This window comes from Cupressus sempervirens, chromosome 4 (assembly GCF_028749045.1).
Source record: "Cupressus sempervirens isolate cs-2001-9-10 chromosome 4, ASM2874904v1, whole genome shotgun sequence".
Classification (NCBI taxonomy): domain Eukaryota; kingdom Viridiplantae; phylum Streptophyta; class Pinopsida; order Cupressales; family Cupressaceae; genus Cupressus; species Cupressus sempervirens.
The window spans coordinates 605,164,969-605,188,336 of record NC_143121.1 but is presented as its reverse complement, the minus strand read 5'-3'; the positions used below and the strand labels follow the sequence as shown (position 1 = coordinate 605,188,336).

Here is a 23,368-nt window from a genome sequence, read left to right as displayed (position 1 = left end):
CAATTAATTTCGATAACATTCAAATGACCAAATCACTTAAAGCATTCACATAATATTTTTCTCAAACCTTCCACATTTCTTTCCCTTTTATATAAATGATGCACAAATATTCCCATTAAGATAGCTTATGGTATGCTCCTCTAGGATTTGGCAAACTCTAAAATAAACTATCATGGCCATGCTTAATCAAATTACAAATTTTGATGCTAAATCTTTAATCAACATACCATTTAGTCTTGAAACATGAAGAATATCTAACAATGTTCTTACACGAGTCCCTCTTTGCCAAAGCCTCTATAGTGTTCAATTTTTTTGCAACTTGTAGTTCCACAAAAAGATACTTTCATGTGTTATTTCTCTTAGAAGATTAAAAAATCTTCTTCCTAATGATTGAATAACAAATCAAAACAAATTAACAACATCAAAATATACAAATAATGATATATTATTAAATCTTTATGATTTTACATTGGCATTGTATTCATATAGCTTTCTCAAAACTCATTAAACTACTTATAAGAAACTAGGTCTAATTAATTAACATTTTAATTCTAAAATCAAAATCTCAAAAAAAGACTTTTTAATTAAATGTAAATCTAAATTCTCCCATTTGACCTCTAAATAAATTATGAAAAAAATTCAAATATAGCATTTAAAAATAAAATAAAAAGCCAAAAACAAAACAAAACCCTTAATCTTACAAATGTGATAAAATTAGAAGAGCTAGCCGTTGGGAGACTGCTTTGTTTATAAAGTTGGTGCTCTTAAAAAAAATCAATCGGTTGCTTTATTTGAAATATTGTGCTTTCTTAAGAAAAGATCCGTTGCTTTCTTTGAAGCCAGAGATTCATGCATTTAATGAGGAGATTGAGGTAAAAAAAATGTGGGCATTCACACAAATGTATTGCAGTGTTATTGATAGATCTGGAATATGTATTTTGCGTATGGAATGCTCATTGTTAAATTCAGACGTTCTTGTGTTCCAGGTACATTACGGTTCTTTTGGAGAAGTTTATTTGGGAGCTGATGAAAAATTCAGTGGTTCTTGTGTTCCAGCTGCTCTGTGCGAGTCAATGATGTATTAAAGAATAAACTTCTGCTTTTGCAGTCATAGTGAGACATAATTTGTATTGTTCCAGTCTCAAATAGCAGTCTGTGGATTGCACTTCACAATTTAATAATATTTTCTTGTGTCTGTCTTGCAGGCATCCTCTCATGATGGAAGGATCTTGCTCCAAACAAGGGTATAAATTATTATTTCATTGGTTTCTGTTTATATTTATTGTAAAGGATTTTGTTTGATCGCGAATTTGTTTATTCACTGATGCAGAGGAAGCACAAGCAGAGTCGATTCACGCAAGGAGGTATTGCATAAAGAGAATATCTAAGTTTATTGGCAAAAGATTTTTTTATTAATATTTTAGATCACACTGTATAATCTATTATCAGAATAAAGAATGTTAAAAGAATCATATATCTCTTCGGTCTTCTAACGAATTTCAGAGTGTGATCTGTAATATTGGTAAAAATGTCTTTAACGTAATTGAATTGAAAAACAGAATTTTCAATATTCAATGAATTAAATGTCTTATATAATTGTTCACAAGGAGGTCAGCTACATAATGATCGCTGGTTTTGGTGTGCAGAATGTCCAGGAGCATGTTCTTCTGCTTCAAATATATGCGAGTCAATGTAATATCTAGTATTTACCCAGTTTGTGCAGATTTGGGTGTAATGATGATTGTCTTCAACAAATATGTTCGCACTCTTGCTGCTGCTCGCAAGCTATATGTTGCCTTTTTTATTTTACTTCTTCCTCTGAATGAATTAGGCTCGTACTGCTTTAATTTGGGTGTTCACCGATTGTTTTGGAATCTGTTTTTTCGAAATCTTGATATGCTAAAGCTTGATATAATATCACAAATGATCTCTTCCATACCATGTTTTAAACCCACCACGAAATCAAATGCGTCTTTCCTCTATTATAATAATGGCCCTGCCATCTTCCTATAAGATGCCCAATACGCTGATGCTCTAGCATCAAACATAAGATTATTGAACTCTCCACATTCCTCTTGCTATAAATTTCACTCTCCAATTGAGTCGCAATTCTAATTCATTTTCAATCCTGTAGAGAGTCAAGGAGTATTCTGGTTTATCCAACTCTTACAAATAAATAAGAAAATGTCAGTTATGCCCATCAAAAGGTCACGCATAGCAAATCCTAACAACAATTTTGCTATATCCCTACAAGACCCAACATTCTTGGGCAAAACATTGTGGGTATTAGGCAAAGGCCATCAAGGAGATGTATTGCAGAGATAAAAGACACCATTCAAAAGATCAGTCGATTCTGTGCCAAATTATCTCAGGAGTGAGTTCATACAGTCGAAAGTCAAGTTGGAAACAGAGTATCTCAGCAAGATTTCCAGCCTGACCAACAAGATTTCCAGCCTGACCAACATGCCCAATAATCAAGTAAGTTCATTGGTAAGGGGAATTTTGAAGGTAAAGGCGTAATAACAATGAAAGACAATGACTAAAAACTCGGTGAGCCATAATTTTGCAAACTTTTAGTTTTCCATTCCCTGTCTCTTTTATTTAAAAATGTTCCTTGTTTTGATTTTCAGTTTTATTCGATATGCTTGGTTCATGGTTAAAGGGCTTGACAACTTCTTTCAGAATTTATCACGTCTGATGTCTCCAGATATCTTGTGTTCAGAATTTAGGCTTCTCAACCACAAATCGCTAAACATTTTCCAGAATTTAGGCTTCCCTGCTTTCTCTATATGTTGCTCGGCCATAATTTTGTAGATTTCTAGTTTTCCATTCCCTATGTCCCTTTGCTCAAATAAAGTGTTCCTTTTATAGATTTAGACTCCAATGTGCAATGATATTCAATATTCTTGGTTCATGGTTGAAGGGCTTGATAGTGAAAACTTCTTGTGACCAATCAAGTATGTCTCGTGACACTTGACAACTTATTTTCAGATTTAGGCATCATGTATGAACTGTTATTTGTGCTTTATAGGTTTATATAGCTCTCTCTTCTAATACCTAAGCCACCTGTTATCATTTTGTGCTTTATAAGTTTAAATAGATCTTTCTTCTGTTATATAATCCAGTATTTACTCGTTTAATTTGTATTCTCAACACTGTTTTTGAGAATACTCTATTCTCAACACTGTTAAGTAAGCCTATCAAAATAGGAGTACTCTATTCCATTTGATGTCGTACTGTAATATAAAACCTTAGCATATTATAAATGGGGATTTACAACACTCAAAGGTTTACATAATTAAATTGGGAAGGGAAATAATAACTTCATCCCACATTCTGAATTCTTCTTTAGAGATGATCGTGCTCTGCACCTTCCATATTTTGGTTGTATTTTTTTTTTCCTATAACTTGATATTATAAGTTACATATTTCATCATTTTGAGTGTATGATATTGGATGTTGTTTATTGGCAACATAGGCACAACCTTGACAGTATTGGATGTCAAAGAAAGTAAAAGGAAAGATGAAGATGATGAGGTTAGCATACTCTTTCTTCTCTTTAAAACCCAGCTGAACCAGAATGCCATGATAAAATAGATTAGAAAATACTAACACATCAAATCATTTGCTATGCTTATACTATAAATTAGTATGAAATTCCTTAACATGAATTGTTGCATGGTTATAGTAGAGAGAATGTTCATTGCAGACTAATACTTTATGCATTTAATATTTTTAACATATACCTGATATATGTATGCCCTATCCAATTCTCCATTATAGATGCTTTAAGAAAATTTTGAATGCATCTAATCTACCTCTTCCTACAAGCTCCCACCTCTAGATTCTAAATCCTCAAAAACCATACTGCCCTTTTTTAACAAACCCCCAAAAATTTTGAATCAACAATACCTTTATATTTGCCTTTGAACTATACCAAATATGGGTGCTTTAGATTTTCAGTAGCCATAGAATGAGGATAGAACACAGGGAATGACATTCTGATAATTCTAGGGGCCTCAAAATAGAGAGTCAATTGCATAGATACCTCAAAATTCTTAATGCTTTCCTTCCTTTTCCTTTGTTTCCCTCTTGAACTTTGCTACAAGTTTGTTCCCATTTCATGTGCAATACAACGGTAATTGTTTTCCCTAAACAATCTAAGTCAACATTCTATAGGCCTCAAATTAGAGAGTCAATTACATAGATACCTCAAAAAGCTTAATGCTTTCCTTCCTGGTTTATTTCCCCTCTTAAATGTTGCTACAAGTTTGTTCCCATTTCTTGTGCAATACAACTGCAATTGTTTTCCCTAAACATTCTAGTCTATATTATTTGATTCTCAAATGAAGTGAGTTTGATTAGAATATTTTTTGGTACCTATATTAAACCAATATGTGTGCTTTAGATTTACAGATCAGTAATAGAATTGGGATAAATCCATACAGAATGACACAATGAAGACTCTAGGACAGATCTGCCTCAGAATTAAAGAGTTGATTTCATAGTGTATTTAAGCCTATTCAGATGACACCTAGCAAGCTTCATTTGAATGTTGAACATCTGTCTGATTTATCAGACCACTTTCTTCAAACCCAAATTCTTCAACACCCCTAGGATTTGCATAGGATTCAATAGTCCAAAGGCAGCCTCACATCAGAAGTAGTTTAGAACCCTAACTTCACTAGATATCAAGACATTTTCTGGAGGTTATGAATTATGATGGAATTAGAGACCAACTCTATAAATTGTTAAGATCCCTTCTGCAATGTCATCCTAGAAGTATCTCACTAAACACCAGCCTATACTTGTCCATAATATTCTACATAGAGTCTTGATAAAGGTGGTGACTGCCTGAAGATAAACTTGGTATGTGTTTTGATACACGGCAACTAGTTTCTCTCAATACTAGTTCATTAGAGTCCATTCCATACTCCTAGATGTGACTATTTAATATGACCTCTCAAGTATGCCCTTAACTATGATGGATTCCCTTGAGATTTGAACTTCAATTCCACATGTTTGGAAAAATTCCCCAATGGAGTGCAATCATTATACTACAAGGGTCATATATTTGCTTCCCCTGTCCTACCTAGAAATTTAAACACATTTTATTATCACCAATGGATAACTCAAGTTGACACAATGATATCGAATCTGGTGAAATCTGCAACAGTCAATCATTTCTTATGCCTAAGCCTTCACCTATAAACTTGTGCAGATCCCCACCATCAATAAGCACCATAATTCTGTCTAATAGATCCCCATGAACCCTAAATGAATGCTCTCATGGTGTTCCTAAGGGAACTGGTGGAAAATGCATATAGATTCTCTCTTAAACTCAAAGACAATACTTTCCTATTGCTTGAAGCAGTTCTAGCTCATCAAATTCAATCTCCTTATATAGCATCAGTTAATACAATGCATTTGGATGATGTCCAGGCATTTGTGGCCAAGTCCTGAAGACTTCCTACATCAGAAGCACAATTTTTTTCTTCTGAGCTCATTTTCAGCTTGTCAAACTTTTTGCCATCATGGGTTGAGAAGTACTTTGTGAAGTAAGTCCTTCCTGAAAATTGCCCTCCTGCAATCTAGTGATGGGTGGTCTACGTTGAGACAAGAATTTAATATGGAAAGATCAAATGTCAAAGGCACCTTAGTAGCTCACCAAAGTAATGATGTCACAAAGGGTTTAACAAGACCCTTAAGTTGCTTGTACAAACCAACAAAGATGAAAGTGGTCCTCTTTTATAAAATGCTAAGTAATATGACTGCAACTGTTTGAAAATTCTACTACATATGCATATACAGAAGAAAGTTGCATGATTCTAGTAAACTGTTCAAAATGCTCTTACACATCGTTTAGATAAAATGTGTCTAGGAACTTATCCCTTAACATAGAAACATCTGCACAAGGTTTTACCTTAAAAACTATTCACTTTCTTCTTTCTTATAAAAGAGAGTAAAACAGAAACTCATAGATTGACCAACAAAAGGGACTATTGTTTCAAAATTGATATGCTACAGTCAAGTAAGTAGAAGGACATTGTTTCTGCAACCTTGACACTACTGATAGTACAACTCTAAGTACTATAATTACTGAACGACCCTCATTCATTTACGAAAAATAGATGTTAATATTACCACAGATCAAAACCAATAGCTAGCTACATGTGTAAATGGCCCTTTGGTCAAGTATCTTGCCTCTAGCCTGACTGATGATCTCCCATTTTCCATCCTTCTTCCTTGTCAAATGATTCCAAATACTGATCTAATGATGGGGCATTTAGTGTTTATGTAACAAATCAGCTCCCGTATCAACCCTTTTTCTCTCTCTCATTTCTCATTTCACCTTATCAATTTTGGAGTGTACATGCTACAAAACTTTCCACTAAAGCAATCTTAGCAAATCAACTAGAGGTGCTTTTCTTTTGTCATTTTTATATCAGCAAGCACTGTTCACAGTATTTTTGTTCTATTCCCTTCTCAGAGTTCATTTCTACTAAAGTAGACTTGAGGGCAGCAACATTGAGGTGATTGTAACCATGCTCATGAAGTAGTGTACTTACCGAAGCCTGTACTTAGCAAAGCCTGTACTTAGTTTACTTAACGAAGCCTGTACACCATTCCCCTCCATCACTCTATCCATCTCCCATCTTATGATTGGGAATCATGTTGAGATAGGATTGATATGATGATGTGCCATAATTATCCAGTTTATTGTCAATTGTATTTCTAAAAACAAGGTTTTGTTACTGACCACACTTCCCATACTTGGACTGGTTATTGTTATTCCCTTGATCTGTTCTCCCAATGCTTGATAATGGAACTTTTATATCAGTGATGCTATAGTTGATTTTAATAGTTTTGTAGTTGAACTTTCATATCACCGGTGCTGCTGCTGATTGGACATTGATATCTATGGTGCTGTTGCTGAGCGTTCCTTTGCTCTGTTCCCTTAATAAATAAAAGTTTTTCTGATCTGCTCCCTTAATCATTTTTCTACTATGCTACAGTGGAACTTTCATATTAGTGGTGCCAATGATGCTATTGCTGATTGTAGTAGCCTTGTGTAGATAGATATTAATTTTCTTGTGATAAATTTGTATTTGTATTAATTGTCCATAGCAGAACTTTCATATCCTTTGAATTTGGTCGCTGTTCAACTTATTGGATTGCTATTCTTTTATATATCTACTTCTCAGCTTTATTCATGTTAGTTTTTTTGTGATTATTTGTATTTGTATTAATTGTTATAGCTCTGTAATATCTACAGTGGAACTTTCATATATTTGAATTTGATTGCTGTTCTACTTCTCAGCTTTATTCATATTAGTATTTGTCTAATCATTTGTATTTGTATTAATTGTAATAGCTCTGGAATATCTACAGTGGAACTTTCAGCTTTATTTATATACACACTTTTAGGTTATGTATACCATTTCCACTCGTAATACTATCTCCACTCGTAGATTTATGCTCCTTCCATTCATTTTTCTAAAATTTTATAAACCAAAATTGAGGTGAGGTGCAATATCAAATGTCAGTCCTACGATTTTTCTCCTTGCTATCAAATACTTTTTTCTGTGCAAGATGACTATGTTAATGTTCACAATAACTTTAATTTATTGTCTTCCCTCATCTAATGGTTGCAGAATGAGGAACTGGAATTAGGATTGCAGTGTTGTCTCTAGACTGTAAACATTGGTTAATCGTAATTTTGTAGATTTTTAGTTTTCCACCCCCTCTCTTTCTTTTATTTAAAAATGTTCCTTATTTTGATTTACAGTGCTATTCGACCCCCTCTCTTTCTTTTATTTGAAAATGTTCCTTATTTTGATTTACAGTGCTATTCGATATTCTTGGTGCATTGTTTTCAGAATTTAGGCTTTATCACACCAATTGCATTCATGTGGTAATGTGCAGCTTCCCTTCATTGTCTAAATGTTGCTGCTAGCCATTATTTTGAGGATTTCTAGTTTTCCATTCCCCTGTCTCTTTTGTTCAAATAAATTCTCCTTGTTTTGATTTATAGTCCAACATGCAATGATATTCAATATTCTTGGTTCATGGTTAAAGGACTTGATAGTGAAAAACTGCTTGTGACCAATCAAGTATGTCTCATGACTCTAGACAACTTCTTTCCAGACTTTAGGCATTGTGTATGAACTATATCATTTTTCGCTTTTTAAGTTTAAATAGCTCTTTCTTCTATTATATAAGCCAGGCATTTTGTATAACCTGTTATCAATTTTTGCTTTATAAGTTTAAATAGTTTTTTTTTTTTAATATAATCCACCTTATATTGATTTGATTTATATTTTAATACTATGTTAAATAAGCCCATCAAAATAGGGTCACTTTCACAGTATCTTCAAATATCAAGCAATCAGCTGCCATAATGTATAGCAATCAGCTTCCACCGTAAAATGTGGGACATGCTGGCTGTTGAAATTGTGAGGTGCATTTAATTTTATGAGTTTCTCTTACCTATTTTATTATTAGTATAAATATCTATTTAGAATACTTCAGAATTTTACTAACTTGTTTAGTCCAAAAATATAGCTCTCAAACACCCTCTTGAGCATCTTTTCAACAAAAGAATTTCAATTCTGTGTTGTTTTGTGTTGTTCTGCTATATTAGTCACAGTGGCAAACAAAAGATTATGTTCAAGGAGCTGGCAAATAACAGAAAATTTTCTATGCTGCTCGCTGAAAACTGTTCTCCCCAATTTGGTGAGGGCTGTCACAATATTTTTGAAGCTGCTGAGAAAAGCTAGAGCTAATTCCTGCCAATAGCAGAGAGATTTCCATAATGTCAAGTTTGTTTCATGAGCTTGTACTAATGTTGATTACAAGTTTTCCCTGAACAATAGCAGAGAAATTTCCATAATGTCAAGTCTGTTTCATGAGTGTGTACTAATGTTGATTACAAGTTTTCCCTGAACAATATGGAGATAATTGGAAATGATTCCAAAGAAGTTATTTGGAAATTTTAAGATTGGAAGAAAATATCAGTTCAGCGCATTTTTCATTGCGGAAGGTGTTTATTGTAAACATTATTCAAGAATTAAACTCAATAAAGATATTTTTTTAGAAGAGGGATAAAAATATCCCTCCAAAAACTCTCATTAGATGGGCATGGACATCTTTGAGAGTGTCTCTCTTGTTTACATATTATTATTTGGTTTTTATTTAATTTAATTTTAATTTTAAATTGATTAAAGATATTATTGTTGTGCATTCTGATTTATTCTTTTAAAATAATATTTATAACTACATCATAAATTAATTATATATTTTTTTCAATTATATTGCAAATGGATTTATTTTTTTTCCAAGACGGCATTATGTTTACTTCAAGTCTATAAAAGTGAATAGTAAGAGAAGTAAATGACAATACATGAATAAATAAATTATAGATTACATATGTAAGCTTTATCAAATGTATATTATATTTTTTTATGTTTAACAAGTTCTCAAATAGTATAGTGTTTATGATGGATTCCCGCATTTTAATGATTAAAAAAGAGTATCTAAAGGTTTACATGACATAAACGCAAGGTTTTATTGTAGGTGGGAAACAAAGCTTATACATGTGTCGTGCTTTTGTTTATACAAAGTTAAATGTAAATTGAATTAGTTCATACCATATTTGAATGTCATTGACTTTGGTGCATACACTCCACAATGAGTAAATAGGGCTGATTTTCATTAAAGGAGGGGGTAGAGGATATGAAGAAAGAGTGAGGAGGAGGGAGCAAAAGAGGCGGGGGGGGGGGATCAGGGGGAAGGTGGGGGATGAGGAGGAGAAGTAGTAGTAGATAGATGAGGATGAGGTGGAGGGGGTAGGAGAGGAGGAGGAGGGGGTAGAGTAGGGGAGGAGGAGAAGGAGTAGAAGGAGGGATGGATAGATGAGGACAGTGTGGAGGGGGATGAGGAGAAGTAGTAGTAGATAGATGAGGATGAGGTGGAGGGGGTAGGAGAGGATGAGGAAGCATAGGGGGTGGGGAGGATAAGGGGGAAGGTGGGGGATAAGGAGGAGAAGTAGTAGTAGATAGATGAGGATGAGGTGGAGGGAGTAGGTGGGAAGGATAAGGGGGAAGGTGGGGGATGAGGAGGAGAAGTAGTAGTAGATAGACGAGGACGAGGTGGAGGGGGTAGGAGAAGAGGAGGAGGGGGTAGAGTAGGGGGAGGAGGAGGAGAACTAGTAGTAGATAGATGAGGACGAGGTGGAGGGGGTAGGAGAAGAGGAGGAGGGGGTAGGAGAGGAGGAGGAGGGGGTAGAGCAGGGGAGGAGGAGAAGGAGTAGAAGGAGGGGTGGATAGATGAGGACAGTGTGGAGAGGGTAGGAGAGGATGAGGAAGCATAGGGGGTGAATGTGAGCAGTCGAGGAGGAGGAGGAGGATGATAAGAGGTGCATGGGGTCAAAGAGGGGGGAGGAGGAGGAGAAGGGGGTTATATGGAGTAGTGAATAGAGGAGGGATGAGGAGGAGAGGAGGAGGAAGCATAGGAGAGGAGACATATGGGGATGACGACAAGGTGGAGGGGGTAGAGTAGGGGAGGAGGAGGAGGAGGTTACATGGGGGGGGGGGGGGGGGGGGATAAGGGGGAAGGTGGGGGATGAGGAGGAGAAGTAGTAGTAGATAGATGAGGATGAGGTGGAGGGGGTAGGAGAGGAGGAGGAGGGGGTAGAGTAGGGGAGGAGGAGAAGGAGTAGAAGGAGGGATGGATAGATGAGGACAGTGTGGAGGGGGATGAGGATGAGGTAGATGGGGTAGGAGAGGATGAGGAAGCATAGGGGGTGGGGAGGATAAGGGGGAAGGTGGGGGATAAGGAGGAGAAGTAGTAGTAGATAGATGAGGATGAGGTGGAGGGAGTAGGTGGGGAGGATAAGGGGGAAGGTGGTGGATGAGGAGGAGAAGTAGTAGTAGATAGACGAGGATGAGGTGGAGGGGGTAGGAGAAGAGGAGGAGGGGGTAGAGTAGGGGGAGGAGGAGGAGAACTAGTAGTAGATAGATGAGAACGAGGTGGAGGGGGTAGGAGAAGAGGAGGAGGGGGTAGGAGAGGAGGAGGAGGGGGTAGAGCAGGGGAGGAGGAGAAGGAGTAGAAGGAGGGGTGGATAGATGAGGACAGTGTGGAGAGGGTAGGAGAGGAGGGGGTAGGAGAGGACGAGGAAGCATAGGGGGTGAATGTGAGCAGTCGAGGAGGAGGAGGAGGATGATAAGAGGTGCATGGGGTCAAAGAGAGGGGAGGAGGAGGAGAAGGGGGTTAGATGGAGTAGTGAATAGAGGAGGGATGAGGAGTAGAGGAGGAAGCATAGGAGAGGAGACATATGGGGATGACGACGAGGTGGAGGGGGTAGAGCAGGGGAGGAGGAGGAGGAGGTTACATGGAGGAGGGGAAGGAGTGGAAGGAGGGGTGGATAGATGAGGATGGTGTAGAGGGGGATGAGTGGGCAGAGGAGGGAGTGGATAGATGAGGATGGTGTAGAGGGGGATGAGTGGGCAGAGGAGGGAGTGGAGGGGGTAGGAGAGGACAAGGAAGCATTGGGGGGTGAATGTGTTGGGCAGTCAAGGAGGGGAAGGAGGATGATAAGAGGTGTATGGGGTCAAAGAGGGGGGAGGAGGAGGAGAAAGGGGTTAGATGGAGTAGCGAGTGGAGGAGGGATGAGGAGGAGAGGAGGAGGAGACATATGGGGATGATTGAGGTGGAGGGGGAGCAATGGGTAAAGGAGGGAGTGGAGGGGGCAGCAAAGGAGGAGGAGACATATGGAGATAAGTGAGTAGAGGAGGAGGAGGAGGGGGCAGCAGAGGAGGAAGCATCATGGGGAATAATGGGTGAGGTCGAAGGGGAGGAGGACGGGAAGAGGGAGCAGTGGTTAGAGGAGGGAGTGGAGGGGGTAGTCGAGGAGAAGGCAAGGATGGTGAGTGGGTTAGGTGGAGGTGGAGCAGGATGGGGAAGAGTGGGTAGAGGAGGGGGTAGGCGAGGAGGCAGCAACATAGGGGGATGAGTGGGTTGGGGAGTAGAGGGGGTAGGAGAGGACAAGGAAGCATAGGGGGCTGAATGTGTTGGGCAGTCGAGGAGAGGGAGGAGGATGATAAGAGGTGTATTGGGTCAAAGAGGGGGGAGGAGGAGAAGGGGGTTAGATGGAGTAGTGAGTGGAGGAGGCGGAAGCATAGGGAAGGAGACATATGGGGATGATTGAGGTGGAGGGGGAGCAGTAGGTAGAGGAGGGAGTCGAGGGGGCAGTAGAGGAGGAGGATACATATGAGGATGAGTGGACATAGGAGAAGGAGGAGGATGGTGAAGAGTGGGTAGAGGAGGGGGCAGCAGAGGAGGATCATAGGGGGGCGATGGATGAGGTCGAAGGGGAGGAAGAGGGAAAGAGGGAGTGGAGGGGGCAACAGAGGAGGCAAGGAGGGCGAGTGGGTTAGGTCAAGGTGTAGGTGGAGGTGGAGGATGGGGAAGAGTGGGTAGAGGAGGAGGCAACATAAGGGGATGACTAGGTTGGGTAGTTGAGGAGGGATAGGAGAGGAGGGGGTGAGTAGGTAGAGGAGGAGGGAGCATAGGGGGAGGAGGATGGGAAGAGGAGGTGTATGGGATGAAAGAGGGGGGAGGATAGGGTAGAGGAAGAGGGGGAGGATGAGTGGGTTGGGCAGTCAGGGAGGGGTTGGGGGTGAGAAGGGGATTTAGGAGGAGGATGAGCAGGTAGAGAAGGCCAGGGAGAAGGGGGGAAAGTGAATAGAAGACAACATGGAGAGGATGAAGAAAAGGGGGCACAAGGGGCGAGTCAGTTGGGTAATGGGGAAGAGGGAGGGCATAAGGGGAAGAGGAGGAGAGAAGGGAGTTGGGTGGGGAGATGAGGATGTAGCGAATGAGGTGAAAGGTGGGGAGGAGGAGGTATAAAGGGTGAAAGAGGGGGTAGAAGAGTTGGAGGCATGGTGGGGGGGAGTGGATTAGGTAGAGGTGGTGGAGGAGGAGGAGGGAGTGGAGGGGAGGAGGAAAAGGAGGTTAGATGGAGGAGGGGGAGGGGGGAAGGATGAGGAGGAGGAGTAGATAGATGAGGACGGTGTGGAGGGGAGTGAGTGGAGGGGGTAGGAGAGGAGGAGGAAGCATAGGGGGTGAGTGTGTTGGGTAGTCAGGGAGGGGGAGGAGGATGATAAGAGGTGTATGGGGTCAAAGAGGGGGGAGGAGGAGGAGGGGGTTAGATGGAGGAGGGTGAGGAGGTGAATAAGGTGGGAAGAGGGGGAGGATGAGTGGGTTGGGTAGTTAGGGAGGGGGTTGGGTGTGAGAAGGGGATTGAGGAGGAGGATGAGACAATAGAGAAGGACAAAGAGAAGGGGGAGGTGGGTAGAGGAGAACATGGAGAGGATGAAGAGGAGGCATAAGGGGTGAGTCAGTTGGGTAATGGGGGAGAGGGAGAAGGATGGGAAGATGGTGGGGCTAAAAGAGGAGGTTTATAGGGTAAAAGAGGAGGGAGGGAATAAGAGGAGGAGGAGAGAAGGGGGTTGGGTGAAGGAGAGAGGGGGGAGATGAGAATGAAGTGAAAGCAGGGGAGGAGGAGGTATAAGGGGTGAAAGAGGGCTAGAGAGGGTGGAGGGGGCCCAAGAGGAGGAGGGATGGGGGACAAGAGGGATGAGAGAGAGGGTTGAGAAGAAAGTTTGGGTAGAGGAGGAGGTGTATGGGGTAGAAGAGGGGGTAGAAGAGTTAGAGGCAAAGGGAGAGGAGTGGGGTAGATAGAGGTAAAGGGGGAGGAGGAGGGATTGGAGTGGATAGAGCAGGGGGTGAGGAGAGGGGGGTTAGATGGAGGAGTAGGTAGAGGAGGGATGAGGAGGAGAGGGGGAGGAAACATAGGGGAGGAGATATATGGGGATGTGTGAGGTGGAGGGGGAGCAGTGGGTAGAGGAGGGAGTGGAGGGGACAACAGAGGAGGAGGAGACATGTGGGGATGAGTGGGTAGAGGAGGAGGAGGCAAGGAGGACGAGTGGGTTAGGTCAAGGTGGAGATGGAGAAGGAGGAGGATGGGGAAGAGTGGGTAGAGGAGGGGGCAAGTGAGGAGGAGGCAACATAGGGGGATGAATGGGTGAGGTGGAAGGGGTGGAAGAGGGGAAGGGGGAGTAGTGGGTAGAGGAGATAGTGGAGGGTGCAATAGAGGAGGAGTAGGAGGTAAGGAGGGTGAATGGGTTAGGTGGAGGTGGAGGTGGAGGTAGAGGAGGATGGGGAAGAGTAGGTAGAGGAGGGATGAGGAGGAGAGGGGGAGGAAACATAGGGGAGGAGATATATGGGGATGTGTGAGGTGGAGGGGGAGCAGTGGGTAGAGGAGGGAGTGGAGGGGACAACAGAGGAGGAGGAGACATGTGGGGATGAGTGGGTAGAGGAGGAGGAGGCAAGGAGGACGAGTGGGTTAGGTCAAGGTGGAGATGGAGAAGGAGGAGGATGGGGAAGAGTGGGTAGAGGAGGGGGCAAGTGAGGAGGAGGCAACATAGGGGGATGAATGGGTGAGGTGGAAGGGGTGGAAGAGGGGAAGGGGGAGTAGTGGGTAGAGGAGATAGTGGAGGGTGCAATAGAGGAGGAGTAGGAGGTAAGGAGGGTGAATGGGTTAGGTGGAGGTGGAGGTGGAGGTAGAGGAGGATGGGGAAGAGTGGGTAGAGGAGGGGGTAGGAGAGGAGGAGGTAGCATAGGGGGATGAGGAGGCAACATAGGGTGATGAATGAGTGAGGTAGAAGGGGACAAGAAGAGGAAAGGGGAGCATTGTGTAGAGGAGGGAGTGGAGGGGGAAGCAGAGGAGGAGGAGGCAAGGAGGGAAAGTGAGTTAGGTCAAGGTGGATGGGGAAGAGTGGGTAGAGGAGGTGGATGAGGAGGCAACATAGGGGGATGAATGGGTGAGGTGGAAGGGGAGGAGGAGAGGAAGGGGGAGCATTGGGTAGAGGAGAGAGTGGAGGGGGAAGTAGAGGAGGAGGAGGAGGCAAGGAGGGCAAGTGAGTTAGGTCAGGGTGGAGGTGGAGGTGGAGGTGGAGGTGGATGGGGAATAGTGGGTAGAGGAGGGGGTAAGGAGGGCAAGTGAGTTAGGTCAAGGTGGAGGTGGAGGTGGATGGGGAACAGTGGGTAGAGGAGGGGGCAGGAGAGGAGGAGGCAACATAGGGAGATAAGGAAGCAACATAATGGGACAAATGGGTGAGGTGGAAGGGGACGAGGAGGGGAAGGGGGAGCAATGGGTAGAGGGGGAGTGGAAGGGGTAGCAGAGGAGGAGAAGACAAGGAGGTCAATTGGGTTAAGTCGAGGTGGAGGTGGATGGGGGAGAATGGGTGGAGGAGAGGGTAGGAGAGGAGGAGGTAGCATAGGTGGATGAGTGTGTTGGGCAACTAGAGAGGATGAGGATGAGGGGAAGGGGGTTAGATGGAGGAGGGGGAGGAGAGGAGGAGGAAGCAATGGGTAGAGGAGGGAGTGGAGGGGACATCAAAGGAGGAGGAGGAGGAGGATGCAAGGTGGGTGAGTGGGTTAGGTAGAGGTGGAGGTGGAGGTGGATGGGGAAGAGTGGGAAGAGGAGGGGGCAAGAGAGGAGGAGGTAGGAGAGTAGGTAGCAACATAGGGGGATGAGTGGGTTGGGCAGTTGGGTAGGGGGAGAATAAGGGGAAGGGGTCTAGATGGAGGAGGGGGAGAAGAGGAGGAGGAAGCATTGGGGATGAGTGGGTTGGGTAGTCAGGGAGGTGGGAGAGAGGAGGAGGATGAATGGGTAAAGAAGGAGGGAGCATAGGGGGAGGAGGATGGGCAGAGGTGGTGTATGGCATGAAAGAGGGGACAAGGGGTAGAGGAGGAAGGAGAGGAGGGGGAGGATGAGTGAGTTGGTAGTTAGGGAGGGGATGAGAGGGGGATTAAGGAGGATAAGCAGGTAGAGAAGGCAAGGGAGAAGGGGGGAATGTGGGTAGAGGAGAACATGGAGAGGATGAAGAAGAGGAGGCATAAGGGGTGAGTTATTGGGTAATGGGGGAGAGGGAGAAGGATGAGAAGATGGTGGGGTTATAGGAGGAGGTTTATGGGGTAAAAGAGGAAGGAGGGCATAAGGAGATGAGGACAAGAGAAGGGGGTTGGGTGGAGCAGCGATGGGGGGAGATGAGGACAAGGTGAATGAGGTGAAAGGGGGGGAGGAGCAGATGTAAGGGTGAAAGAGGGGGAGGGATGGGGGATGAGAGGGATGAGAGAGGATGTTGAGAAGAAAGTGGGGATAGAGGAGGAGGTGTATGGGGTAAAAGAGGGGATAGAAGAGTTGGAGGCATAGTGGGGGAGTGGATTAGGTATAGGTGGAGGGGAGGATGGGGAGGAGTGCATAGAGGAGGGAGTGGAGGGAGCAGGAGAGGAGGATGAAGCAAAGGGGGATGAGTGGGTTGGGTAGTCAAGGAGGGGGAGGAGGTGGAGGAGGGGGAAGGAGAGGAGGAGGATCGGTGGGTAGAGGAGAGGGGTATATCAAGGAGGAGGGATGAGGAATGAGAGGGTATAGCGGACAAGGATGAGGTGAATTAGATGAAAGGAGGGAGGAGGAGGTATAGGGGTGAAAGAGGGATAGAAGAGGAGGATGCATAGGGATGAGAAGGAAGTGGGGGTAGAGGAGGAGGTGTATTGGGAGAAAGAGGGGGTAGAAGAGGAGGATGCATAGGGGGCCAAGTGGGTTAGGTAGAGGTGGAGGGGGAGGAGGACAGGGAGGAGTGGGTAGAGGAGGGAGTGGAGGGGGCAAGAGAGGAGGATGAAGCATAAAGGTATGAGTGGGTTGGGTAGTTGAGGAGGGGGTGGAGGATGAGTAGAGGTGTATCTGTGAAGGAATGGGGAGAAGGATGAAGTAGAGTGGGGAGGAGGGAGGAGGAATGAGATGGTATAGTGGACAAGGATGAGGTGAATGGGGTGAAAGGGGGGAGGAGGAGGTATAGGGGTGAAAGAGGGATAGAGAGAGGTTGGGTGGGGGATGAGAGAGATGGGTGATGGGAGAGAGGTATGAGAAGAAAGTGAGGGGTAGAGGAGGAGGTGTATGGGGAGAAAGAGGGGGTAGAAGAGGAGGATGCATAGGGGGTGAGCGTGTTAGGTAGAGTTGGAGGGGGAGAAGGACAGGGAGGAGTGGGTAGAGGAGGGAGTGGAGGGGGCAAGAGAGAAGGATGAAGCATAGGGGGATGAGTGGGTTGGGTAGTCAAGGAGGGGGAGGAGGATGAGTAGAGGTGCATGTGGTGAAGGAGTGCGGAGGAGGAGGAGGTAGAGTGTAGAGGAGGGGGGGGGGGGGGGGGTTGGACGGGGTAGGTGAGGAGAAGGAAGCATAGGGGGATGAGTGGGTAGAGGAGGAGGGAGTGGAGGAGGAAGAATAGGGGAGCGAGTGGGTTAGGTAGAGGTGGAGGGGTAGGAGAACAAGGAGGAGTGGGTAGAAGAGGGAGTGGACGAGGCAGGAGAGGAGGAGGAAGCATAGGGGGATGAGTGGGTTAGGTAGTCGAGGAGGGGGAGGAGAATAAGTAGAGGTGTATGTGGTGAAAAATTTTGGAGGAGGAGGAGAGGGTAGAGGGGGTAGGAGAGGTTATAGAAGCATAGGGGATAAGTGGGTAGAGGAGGAGGGAGTGGAGGAGGAAGAATAGGAGGATGAGTGGGTTGGGTAGTCAGGGAGGGGTAGAAGAGAAGGGGGATGGGTGGGTAGAGGAAAGGGGTAGAGAGGGGAGGAGAGAGAATAGGGGATGAGTGGGTTGAGCAGTCAGGGAGGGGGAGGAGGATGAGCATAAGAGGTGTATGGGGTTAAAGAAGGGGGAGGAGGAGGTAGAGAAAGGGAGAAAATGGGAAACCTAGGCAAAGGAGAGCATGGAGAGGATGAAGAGGCAAAGGGAACAAGTCAATTGGGTAATGGGGGAGAAGGATGAGAAGATGGTGGTGGGGCAAAAAAGGAAGGGGAGTAGAAGGAGAAAAGAGGGTTGGGTGGAAGACGAGGAGAGGATATAGGAGGTGGTGGAATGGGAGGGGCCACCCTTAAACATCACACACTATGGGAAGAAAAGTCAACTTTGATTATTTAACACTTTTGGTCTAGGAATTAAGCTTAGCATGTGATGTTTAAGCTGCTCCAATGGGAGGAGGGGCCATAGGAGTAGGACAAGGGATGGAGCATGGAAGGGGAAAGAGGAGGTGTTGGGGGTGAAGGAGGAGGGGTAGGATGAGACAAATAAGGAAGTGGCATAAGGGGATGAGGAATAGGCAAAGGGGACAAAGGGAGAAATGATGAGTGACTCAAAGAGGGGAAAAATAAGGAAGGGGCAAATGAGGAGGATTTTGAGGAGTATGAAGAGTGTCTAGAGAAATAAGAGGGTGAGGAGTAGGTAGTAGGGGGGCCAAAGAGAAGGGGGAGGAAGGAGGAAAGGGAAGAGGCATTGCAAGAGAGGGTGGAAGTAGAGAGGGATGAGGAGGGGCCTTAGGAGGAAGGGGATGATGTGGGAGGTTCAAGAGAAGGCAGATGAGGAGGAGGCTAAGGAGGAAGATGATGAGATGGGGGAAGAGGGGGTAGAGGAGGGAGTTGAGGAGAATGCTAAGAGGGGATGGGAGGGGGTCAAACATAGTAGGAGGGAGAGGAGGATGAGGAGAAAGTGAGGGAAGATGAGGAGGTGTAGGAGGGAGATAAGGAAGGGAAAGAGGAGTTGAAGGAGGGGGTGGATGGGGTGGAGAGGAGGAGGCATAAGGGGAAGGGGTTAGGTAGAGGAAGGAGAAAAGGATGAGGATATAGTGGGAGAAAAGGAGGGGGTGTAGAGGCTGAGACAAGGGGGGGAGGAAGATGTGGATGATGAGCTAAATGAGGAGGTACATGTGGGGGTGGAGGAGATAGTGAATGAGGAGGAGGTTAAGGAGGGGTACGAGTAGTTAGAGAAGCTAGATCATAAGGGGTATAATTGGATAGAAAAGGGGGTAAGGAGGAGAAGGAGGGGGGGGATGGGGGATGAGGGGGCCTAAGAGGAGGAGGGAGAGGCAAAGGAGGAGAGAGAAGGGATACAGGAGGAGGGCAAGAGGATTGGGATGAGGAGGGGAGGGGGCATATGAGGAGGAGGAAGAGGCAAAGGAGTAGATAGAAGGGATAAAGGTGGAGGGGGGGAGAATTGGGATGAAGAGGAGAGGGGAGGGGGCATGTGAGGAGAAGGAAGAGGCAAAGGAGTGGAGAGAAGGGATAAAGGTAGAGGGGAGAGGATTGGGATGAAGAGGAGAGGGGAGGGAGCATGTGACTAGGAAGAGGGAGTAGAGGAAGAGGAGGGGGGATTAGGAAAAGGGGACATAGGGTAGAGGAGGAGGAATAAGGAGGAGGTCGAGGAGGAATAAGGAGGAGGGGTGATGAAAAGTTAGGAGTGGGGAGGAGGGAAGGGGAAAAGAAGGGGGATAGAGGAGGAAGCGAATGCAAAAGGGGTAGAGGAGGAGGGAAGGGGAAAAGGAGGGGGATAGAGGAGGAAGCGAATGCAAAAGGGGTAGAGGAGGAGGGAAGGGGAAAAGGAGGGGGATAGAGGAGGAAGCGAATGCAAAAGGGGTAGAGGAGGAGGAGATGGTGGAGAGAGATGCAAAAGGGGTGGAGGAGGAGGTGGTGGTCAAGGAGGGGGGAGATGAAGGAGGTATAAAAAGGACATTGAGGGACCAAAGTAGGAGGGGGATGAACAAGTAGTACAAGTGGCTAAGGAGGAGGGGTAGGAGATGGAATAAGGAGGAAGGGGAAGTGGGAATGAAAGATGTAGAACATGAAAAGCTAGGACGGAGACATTTAATGTAAAATCTAATATACATTATATGCAACCCTTTTCCAAAATTTCAGGTGTCATGCAATTTTTTCTTCAAGTTTAGTCATTTGCAATAATTAAACTGATAAAATTATCATCATCTTCAACTCTGGCATGTGTATAGATATTAGTAAAGAAGTTGTCTTAGTCTTATTTTTAATGTTCAATTGGTTTGCATGTATAGGATTAAATTCAATTAATTTGCCCATGTGTTTTGGGCATTGAAGTAATTGCATTAACAAAATTGGGTGGTTGATGGTCTATTCTAGACTGTCTTGTAAAAGGTACGTGAATGCTTGATAAAGGATGACCCTAGAACCCAATGGAGAAGGAACTGCTCTATGAACACTTCATTTGTTTTGATAAAATATGATTTAGAGTTTAATAAGTAAATTGTGTTTTGCAACATGTTTTAGTATTAGAGAAATAATTTATGAGATGAATCTAATGTCTTTCAAACAATTTAGAAATTGTATAATTAGAAGATACACCCCCCTTGGTAGGGTAAAACCTAAAGAAAATAGGATTGTGTATTTGGTGTTATCTATGTTCAAGATTGCATTTTTCCCAAGTTATAATTTTGGGACTGAATAGAGGCTTAGATGAGGAGAGGAAGGTGCAGGAGGAGTATTGGGGGGAGGAGGATAAGGTGGAGGGGGAAGAAGATGATTCATAGGGGTTGAAATGGGCGAGGGGATTAAGAGGAGGGGATAAAGGGGGTAGAGGGGGAGGTAGACAGGGCTTAGGAGGAGAAAGAGGAGGGAAGTTGGAGGCGATAAGGGGAGGGGGTAGAGGAGGTAGAGGGAGAGGAAAATGGGGTAGAGGAAGTGGGAGGGGAGGGGGAAGGGATAGAGTAGGAGGGGAGAAAGGGGGGAGATGAGAAGGTGTAGGATGAGGTGGAGGGGTTCTGGGAGGAGGAAAGGTTGGTGAGCAGGGAAAGGAAGGGTAGGTAGAGGGAATGGAGGAGGGGTAGGTAGAGGGGATGGAGAAGGGGGTGAAAGAGGAGGAGGTAGAAGAGGAGGAAGATGAAGAGGAGGGGGAAAGTGGGAAGAAGTGGAGGAGGAAGATGAAGGGGAGAAGGAGGAGAGAGAAGATGAAGTGGAGGAGGCACAAGGGGAAAAGGAGAGGGGAAGGAGATGTATGGGCTGGAAGAGGAGGGAAAGAGGGATGAGGGGGAAGGGGGGATATTTTGATAATGGACAATGTGGATAGATGCCCCTATTCTAATATTTATATCTTTGTGGTACAACTGTGGTATTTTGTAAATATGAATGTATGCATTTTTGGATAGATATGACTAAAATAGGTTGACTATGGGATCCAATTTGCCACCAAAACATTGAAACATGACCATCATTCAAAGTTGGGTCCCTTCATGGGGGGACACAATATTATGGACATAATGTACCTTGAAAAATGATTCATAAATTCAATAGGGTATTAGAGAGATGGGGTAAATGTCAAATTACAAAGAAAAACTAATTTTGAGGTTGAAATTAAACACAAATTATGTAAATAGAAACACAGTGTATGGGTGATCAAAAAAATTACTGGGTTAGTAGAATAGTAGAGGAACACACTAAGAAATAAGGGCTTTCCTTGATTGTAAAAAAGATTAAAAGGATAAATTACTTATATTTGAATTTGGGTGTTCATTGCATTATGAAGTCTTATCATGGAAAACACAATTAGGTTGTCAAGAAAGGTGTGCCACTTATAAAAGGCGAGAAGAGAGAAATCCACAAGGAATAAATGTAACACCTCTCTAGGAAACCTAACAAGAAACACCATTTTAACCTAAAGAAAGATGGATTAATTATTCTTAAATACAAAAATAACTATCTAAGACAATGCATTATTATTATCTTATCCATTTAGTTTAAAGTAGAAGCAACATTTATTTTATAAATGCACTAATAAACTTTCTCAACATAAATCATCTCAGGATTCCCTAATGAGTAGAAATAAAATCTATCTCATTATGAACTATTCGTCATTCAATAATAAAACTCAATATGAAATGTGCATAGCATATAAATTCATTAGATTTATTTTTAAAGGTCCCAACACAAATATCACTAAGATCGACCTTTCATCAAGATCAATCAAGACGCCTACTTTGTCTATTACTAATATATTAATTTCCTAAAGTCATTGTTCAAATTTTAAAAAATTACTTGTCATCTTGGACCAAGGTACATTTCTTCCAATCTAATCATTGTCTATATGAAATTACATAGGTTCATTAAAACTAGATCCTTAGATAGCATCATTTCTATTATCACATACTTTCAATCAACTAGCAGTGTTGTAAGTTCCATCCTTCCATGTAATGATGCACTAATGAAAACGTCAAATAGAAGTACCTTACTTAGTGTTCATGATATCACCACCATATTTCTCATCCACATATCTTAACTAATCACTAGGCATATAACTATATGAACAATTATTAAGAATCCCTTTAAGACAAGTTCACCTCATTTGATGAGATAGTTAATTGTTGTCATGAAAGCTTGCACCCTTGCCCAAAGTCTTACTTAAAGACAACCTTGTGAAATATGGAAACAACCTCCAATATATGGGACTTGAACTACGAGCTTGAATCTTTGGAGAAGGTCAACTTTCTCTACTATTAGGATGCACCTAAATTATGTTTGGAAGAAAAGGGAAAAGGAATACATGAAAATAACTACCTAATCTATTCTAAAGAGCTAATGCATCAAAAATAGGGTATCCAGAGAAATCTCTACCCATATATGCACAGTGATATCATTATTATAGTCTAAAGATATACAGATTCAACTCTTCTTTAATCTATAAACTACACATAGATCAGGAAACCATACGATTGACACAAGAAAATTGCTTTACTTATATCATTCATGAGTCAAAAAGATACAAAAATTGTAGAATATAGATATTCATAGTATGTCGAAGAGAGGCAAGTAAATTTGCACAGTACGGTGATGGTCGAAAGAGATAAGGTAGGAAGTCATATAACCCAAAGGAAATAGGGAATTTACAGTAGCATGCCGAGGCAGTACCAAAGAAATAGAGAAAATTTGACCCTAAGGAAGATTACAATATTTACCTTTATAGTGCTAGTATGACCTAGATGACTTCTCTCGTAAGACAGAGCTTAACTACTACAATCAAATATCTAGAAGAAAATCACCACAAAAATTGGAAAGATCTGACTTTTCCATAAACCTATGCATGCAAGGATCACTTCTTTACCAAAAAAATCCCTGAGAGGTTAGGAATGATGGTTATTTACTCTCTAACTAAATGAATGGATCAAAAAATGGCGGTGGAGTAACTCTTTGCACTCATCAAGCCTAGGGATCAATGAAACTAGTTGTAGGGAATCAAAATATTGCTCAAGGAACTCTTTTCACGACCACTGACATCCAACTTGATCATGATCCTTGGAACGACTGAGATTTGACCATTAATTCTACCACTTGGACCAAACACTTCTCATTCTTTATGCCAACCTGTCAACATCTAATCTTCATGCCTTGCATTCAACTATCCATGATCGTATTTTTTCCATCATCTTCCTTGAATAACTATCTATGTTTATTAAATCACAA

The 23,368-nt window shown here is 43.2% G+C and overlaps 1 long non-coding RNA gene across 2 annotated transcripts; it reads left to right on the top strand.

Annotated features, from left to right (window-relative positions):
* Window positions 1–818: 818 nt before the first annotated feature.
* On the top strand, window positions 819–9,034 carry LOC149562683 (uncharacterized). 2 transcript variants are annotated; one of them, XR_016363515.1, is made up of 5 exons: window positions 819–986; window positions 1,206–1,244; window positions 1,331–1,364; window positions 3,479–3,537; window positions 8,645–9,034. It is a non-coding gene; the product is annotated as an uncharacterized LOC149562683 (long non-coding RNA). The 2 variants fall into 2 exon arrangements; XR_016363514.1 differs by having other exon boundaries at window positions 819–1,078; window positions 8,645–8,726.
* The last annotated feature ends 14,334 nt before the right edge of the window (window positions 9,035–23,368 follow it).